This window comes from Cuculus canorus, chromosome 3, assembly GCF_017976375.1.
Source record: "Cuculus canorus isolate bCucCan1 chromosome 3, bCucCan1.pri, whole genome shotgun sequence".
NCBI classification, from domain to species: domain Eukaryota; kingdom Metazoa; phylum Chordata; class Aves; order Cuculiformes; family Cuculidae; genus Cuculus; species Cuculus canorus.
The window spans coordinates 110886509-110893202 of record NC_071403.1 but is presented as its reverse complement, the minus strand read 5'-3'; positions in this window follow the sequence as shown (position 1 = coordinate 110893202).

The window sequence follows — 6694 nt, the reverse complement described above, 5'->3', positions numbered from 1 at the left end:
GACTCCACATGGTTCAGCAGACCAGATGTGCATGGGGTGGGGAGCTGGAGCAGAAGAGAGCAGGATACGAGGATCAAACACCTTGCCAGGAGGCAAGAAGGACAGGCAGCAATCACAGCCCTGGGTCTCAGCTCAGGTCTCTGAGAAGTCCAGGATAATTTCTTAGGGGGTGCATGAATCACAGAATCACCAGGTTGGAAAGGACCCACTGGATCATCGAGTCCAACCATTCCTAACACTCCCTAAACCATGTCCCTCAGCACTTCATCCACCTGTTCCTTAAACACCTTCAGGGAAGGCGACTCGACCACCTCCCTGGGCAGCTGTTCCAGTGCCCGATGACTCTTTCTGTGAAGAACGAAGGTGTTTTTGTCTCCGAAGTCCCAGACACCATGTGCAGTAACTGCACTTTTAGCAAGTGAAACAACCCAGAGAGGTTTCTGCTGGTTTAGATCATCGATTTTTAAACTTAGCCACCTGAACCTGGTATAGGAAAACAGAAATGAAAGAGCAGCAGTAAGACAGAGCACTGCAAACCCTCTCCTATGAGAAAGGCTGAGAGAGTTGTGGTTGTTCGACCTGGAGAAGAGAAAACTCTGGGGAGACCTTAGAGCAGCCTTCCAGTAGTTAACGGGGCTTCTAAGAAATACGGAGAGAGGCTTTTTACCAGCGACAGAAGGGACAGGATAAGAGGCAATAGTTTTAAACTGAAAAAAAAGTGAGTCTAGATTGGACACTAGGAAGAAATTCTTTATGATGAAGGTGGTGAAACGCTGGAACTGGTTGCCCAGAGAAGCTGTGGGTGCCCCATCCCTAGAGTTGTTCAGGGCTAGGTTGGATGAGACTTTGAGCAACGTCATCTAGTGGAAAGTGTCCCTGCCCGTTGCAGGGAGTTGGAACTGGGTAATCTTTAAGGTCCTTTCCAACCCAAGCCATTCTGTGATGTGATGGGGACAAGTCTTCCCCAGGATGTTTCCAGTGCTACTGCAAGGACATGTGCATGGGAAAAGTGTTTCCCCCATGTCTGTCCTCAGAGTGAAGACCCACTGGGCAGGGACAGGAGAGGGAACTCCAGGCGTGCACCTGCCTCCACGCCAGGGAAGGCACCTGGGAGGCTGTCACCCCACATCCCTCCACAGCTGCCCATGCAAGCCCCTCCTAGGCAGCACTCAGCCTAGAAAACTCTCCAGAGCTCAGTGTCAGTGTTTTTGCAGGCTTCTTGCAGCTGCCTGGGACCACGATTGGTGGATGGACACACGTGTTCATGCACACAGACAGCTCCAGCAAAGATTTACACAGCCTGTGGCAGGGTTTTGTAAAGGCTGTGTCCAGTTACATAGCACAGAGAGCAAGAAAAAGCAAATAATTAAAAATCCTTCATCCCCTAGAGACAAGAAAAGTCATTTGGTCCAGGGTTATAAAAGTTCCTCTGCTTTTATCTGATCTCCTTGAAATTCATGCACCCTAGTGCCTTTTTCTAAAAAATAATACTAAAATGGCCCGAACTCCTGCCAGCAGCTGCCCTGGGCAGAACACACCCTCCCCATCCCATGCTGGCAATTATCAAAACACTTTGCGAAGGAAATACCAGAGGTGGAGATAAACACTCAGTAAAATTCCCACACCTCAACACAGGTCTCCATTCTCTAGATCTCCTTTCCCCAGCCAATGGGCCAAATGGGGTGCAAGCTGTAGCCTTGCCACCCGAGCTGAGTTGACTTCAGCAGCTCCAGCTGCAAACAAGTACTACACAGCTGCTCCTGTTGCAGCCATTCCCTCCCCTCTGGAACATCAGAATACCAACATTTATTAAAAATGTGCTGGTTTGCAATTTCTCAGCTGGTTCCTTCACAGGTAACATCATTTGCACCTACTGAGGGAAAAGGAATTACTTCAGATGGCAGTAATGCACGGAACAGAAGTCTCTGCTGGCAGCTCTGCCTTTGCCAGCTCCTGCAAGACCAGTCTCTCTTGTGTCTTCACAGAAGACCACTGCTAGGGTTTTGCTCTTTCTGACCATGTTTTAAGAGTCTTTTCTTGCAGTCCTAACCCTTATTTTCCTCAACAAAAACATGGCCTGCAATACTGCAGAGGAGTGCTTGTCACGGCACCTAGGAGAGCATCTGCCAGCAGATTCTGGGAGAATCTACAGGACAGGGTGATGAATGAGCAGGGCTGGGGATCACTAGTTTTGTTCCCAAGCTATTCCATGTTATTGCGATTATTATTATGTGGGGAATGAGACAACAATGAAGGAAAGCAGGAAACCGATAATACAGCTAAAATATCCCAGGAGACATAGCTCAGCCAGTTCCTCATGGGAGTGAACCACCAGGGAGACGGGGTGTGCATCAGCGAGGCTGGAGCAGGCATGGGGACACACAGCCTTCACATCGCCTGAAGGTCAGACACGGGGTATTGGACTGTTAAGGGTGAGGGTCCCTCCATCCCACCTATAGGAATAATCCTAAAGTCCTGGGAAAGATGTGCCACCGGAAGAAAGCAGAAGGAATTAAGGACATCACCAGGTCCCTGAGTCCCTGGATCACAGGAAATTAGATAACCACCAAACAAATATATATTTACGCAGGCATTTACATTCCAAGAGAAATGGTCCTTGTTAGATGAGAGCCAAGAGCAGGCCCTTGTTGTCTCACACAGTAATGCTAGTGATAAGGGAAAATATATATTAACTTCTGGCCAACCATTTCCTCCTCCCACTGCTGCTGGGAGAAAACCATGCCTTTTCCTAATGTGCTCCTGCTACTCTCATATGGAAGCACTAACAAAACCACAGTGTCAGTCCACTGTGTCCTTTCTTGCAACCTTAGAGGGGAATCAGGTTGTCTCATTGAGATATTTGGCAACTCAGAGATCTCTGCTCTGCTCTTGGAAGTAGAGCTTGGGGTTGTGGCTCCTGGAAGCAGAACTTGGGGTTGTGCCAGTGGCAGCAGCTGTCTGACAATATACATCTGCACCGGAGGGCTTTGGGAGGTGGCTTACATCAGCTGGCAAGATCTGCTGCTGAGTCTCTTCTCAGCCCCTATTTGTGAATTGGCTCATCACTAAAAAACACATCTTCAATTTGCACCACCAAAAAAACGCACTAAATCAGCATCTTCTCCAGTGCCTTACCTCCAGGCGAAGTCAGGGATCATGAGGAATACAGTCCATAATTTTGGAAAGCCCACTACTACTTCACTTTTCAATTCAGTCCAACTGACTTCAGCCACAACGATGCAAAGATTTGTTAAATTGGGAAGAAACCTGTATTGAGCTTGCCTGTTAAATGCAGGAGAAGCAATCATGATGCAGGAGAAGTTTATTACCTCTCTCAGGGGTGCTAAGCTGGCCCTGCTCCCATGTACCACAGAGAGAGGTGAGCAGCTATTGTCTGCTCTGATGAAGCAGAACAGAAATACAGCAAACCCAGCAGCAATATTTAGCAGCCGGGCATTTTTACAAGTGTCTGATGATGAAGAGAGTAACCACCATCCTGCTGTCACACCAAAAAAAAGCATTTGGCTGCTTGCCTTGACCATGGTCCAGGCCCTGAACAGCACAGTGCAGCCATTGACACCTCCTTCCACCAGCTACTACTCAGCCTCCGGAGTCAGCTGGGGCTTTTGATGCTAATTTTGTGAGGCGAGCCCAGATTTCAGCAGGCAACTTGTGGTCTCCAAGCAAGCTACAGCTCAGCAAGTTGAAGTGAGAGCTGGGAGCAAAGCATTGCGAACTTCCACAGGAGATGACGTGCATGTAGTTGTCTTTAAAAAATGCTGCAAAACATTTTCATTGTTCTTTGAAAAGACTCCCACAATAGCAAAACCTCAAACCAACAGGGTAAAAACCCAGATCTTGGTACAGCACAATGTCCAAGAGCAGGAGAGCAAAGAAACCTCTTCCATCAGGTATCACAGAGATGGTTTCTATTCTCTGTCTTCTTCTCCCTCTGTGAAGTGGCAGGAGTGCCATGAACCCTGTAAGGGCTTAGTTGCCAACATCACTGCTATGTGTGGGTGTTATATCCAGGACAGGGGGATGCAGGTGAAAGTCTGGAAAACCAACATCTAAGCAGGTATCTCATAGAATCATAGAATCACTAGGTTGGAAGGGACCCACTGGGTCATCAAGTCCAACCATTCCTAACAGTCCTTAAACCATGCCCCTCAGCACCTCATCCACCCGTCCCTTAAACACCTCCAGGGAAGGTGACTCAACCCCCTTCCTGGGCAGCCTCTGCCAGTGCCCAATGACCCTTTCTGTGAAAAATTTTTTCCTGATGTCCAGCCTGAACCTCCCCTGGTGAGTCTCAGTCCCTTATCCTCATCTTCATGCACCATTAAACCTCCTGCAGACTCACCTGTGTACTTGCAGAGTCGTGGGGAATGACTGAAAATCCAAGCAGCACCAGTGCAAGCACTCAGCCAAGTGCTGGCCTCCCTCCTTTGGTTCCATGGAGGTGCTGAGAATGCAGGACTCTGCAACCTGCTTGCACCCCGTAGAAAACCTTTCACAGCCGTCATGAAATGTGAGTATATCAAGTCCCTGGCCATTAGTAACTCCAAAGCAGTTCGATTTAGGGGATAGATTAAAACCAGCCCTGGATGTTGCTGCTGAGGCAGGTGGAGGCACATCCCTACTGTGTTGTGTGTACAGTTCTGCTCTGCTCACACATTGCGTGTGTGTGTGCGCACGCAAGACCTGCACTGGGAGCAGCTAGCAGGCTACGGACCTCGGAGCTGCTTCTGAAGACTCAGGCTGTGGTGTGTCCCACAAGCAGGGGATTTTGTACCCAGCAAAGAGATGGTGGCCATACCTCCTGGGGCTCTGGCACAACCCTCCAGTAGGCAGGACTGCTAAGGAACTTTACAAGCTGAAAGCCTGATATTCCATCTCCTCACGCTTCTCAGGCTGCAGCCACAGTGTCCTCAAGGGGTTACAAGAAGCACAGGGAGTGACAGCCTTCAAAACCCTGTGGCTACAGCTAAACCACTCACTGTGGCTACAGCTAAACCACTCAACAAAAGCAGTTAATGGTTGTGTTAACTCCCAGGGGACCAGGACCTGGCGGGGAGCGCAGAGCGGTGCAAATGAAGGTGCCTCTGAGATGAGCATCCCTCTCCATCCCTTCTCTTGAGCTCCTGGGTCTGATCCAGGCTCTATGTCAGGGACAGTGCAGGGCAACAGCCAGCCTGGGTACCACTGGTGACCAGTCCTAATGGTAAATATGGGTTTGCCAGACCTGCACAACTGTAACAGCCACGTTTTCACCCTTCTTCATTGGCTGGTGTTGGCTGAAGCAGTAGCCAAGTTCCACATACATCCGTGTTTCAAACTGTGTCGTGTCAGAGATGAAAGCACTGAGGGCTGCACCCCTGGGGTCTACTCCTGACTCCGAAAGATATCACACTTTACATGTTCACTGTTTGAGAGGTGCTTATAAAAATCACCATGTAATGAGGTGACAGAAAGCAGCAACTTCTTTCACCGAACTGGACAAAAGTTTTTCTGTTCATACTTATCTCTTTTTCACAGGCTTCCAGCAGTGACATTTTATGAGCGTATTTTCAGATAGCTTCTTCTCACTGCCTGCTCCAGCCTGTTAAATCTGTTATAACATTGTACAACTGCTTATGGTTGATTTACATTTAACATTAAAAAAAAAAAAAAAAACCCAGAACAAACAAACTCCTGACAATTTGGGTTTAGACAGAGGAAAAACAAGGTGAAGTTTCAGGGATTTATTCACTGAGTGAGGGTAGAGGGTCTTCCACTCCCAGTCCTTTCAAGACAATTACTGTGCTATTTAAAATGCTCTCAAAAGTCTGCTTTTGAGTCTAATCTGTCTTAAACGAGAGCTGGGGGAAAGTTTTGTCTGGTTAGCTGACAGAAGCTTCATTTAAAAATTAAATAACCTCTTTATGGGAAGTTCTGAAACCAGTGTAAAAACATACCTAAAAAGGAAAAAAAAAAAAAAAAAAGCAAACCACAGTTCCCCCATTCCTCCAAAAACAAACAATAAACCAAGAAAGAGAAGAAGACATCATCCTTCTTCCCAAAGCAGATCTCTGCTGCCACAGTTACTGTTCATGCTGTGAAGAGTCCTTCTTTGTAATCCCACTTGCTCGCAGTATGTGCAAATCCCTATGTGCATTTCTAGCAGACTCAGATCTGTGAGGGGCTTATTTGTGGTAACAAGAAAATTAAGTACATTTAGACTTGAAGAGAGCAAGAACTTTCTTACAGGTGCCCATACCCAACATTCAATACTAACAGGAATAAACAATGATACACTTGTTGTAAAAGACAAGACCTTTCCTTTTGTTTTCCAATTTTTTTAAATAATGCTAGATCACAGAATCACAGGATGGTTTGTGTTGGAAGGGACCTTAAAGATTATCCAGTTCCAATCCCCCTGACATGGGCAGGGACATCTTCTACTACATGACTCAAAGCCTCATCCAACTTGATCCTGAACACCTCCAGGGATGGGGCAGCCATGACTTCTCTGGGCAACCTGTGCTGGGCCCTCACCACCCTCACAGTAAAATAATTGTCCTAATGTCTAATTTAAATTTCCCCTCTTTCAGCTTAAAATTCTCACCCCAGGTCCTATCACTGCGCTTCATGACAAAGAGCCTCTCCCCAATTTTCCTGTAAGCGTACAGATGAAAAGCAATAGAAATGCTCA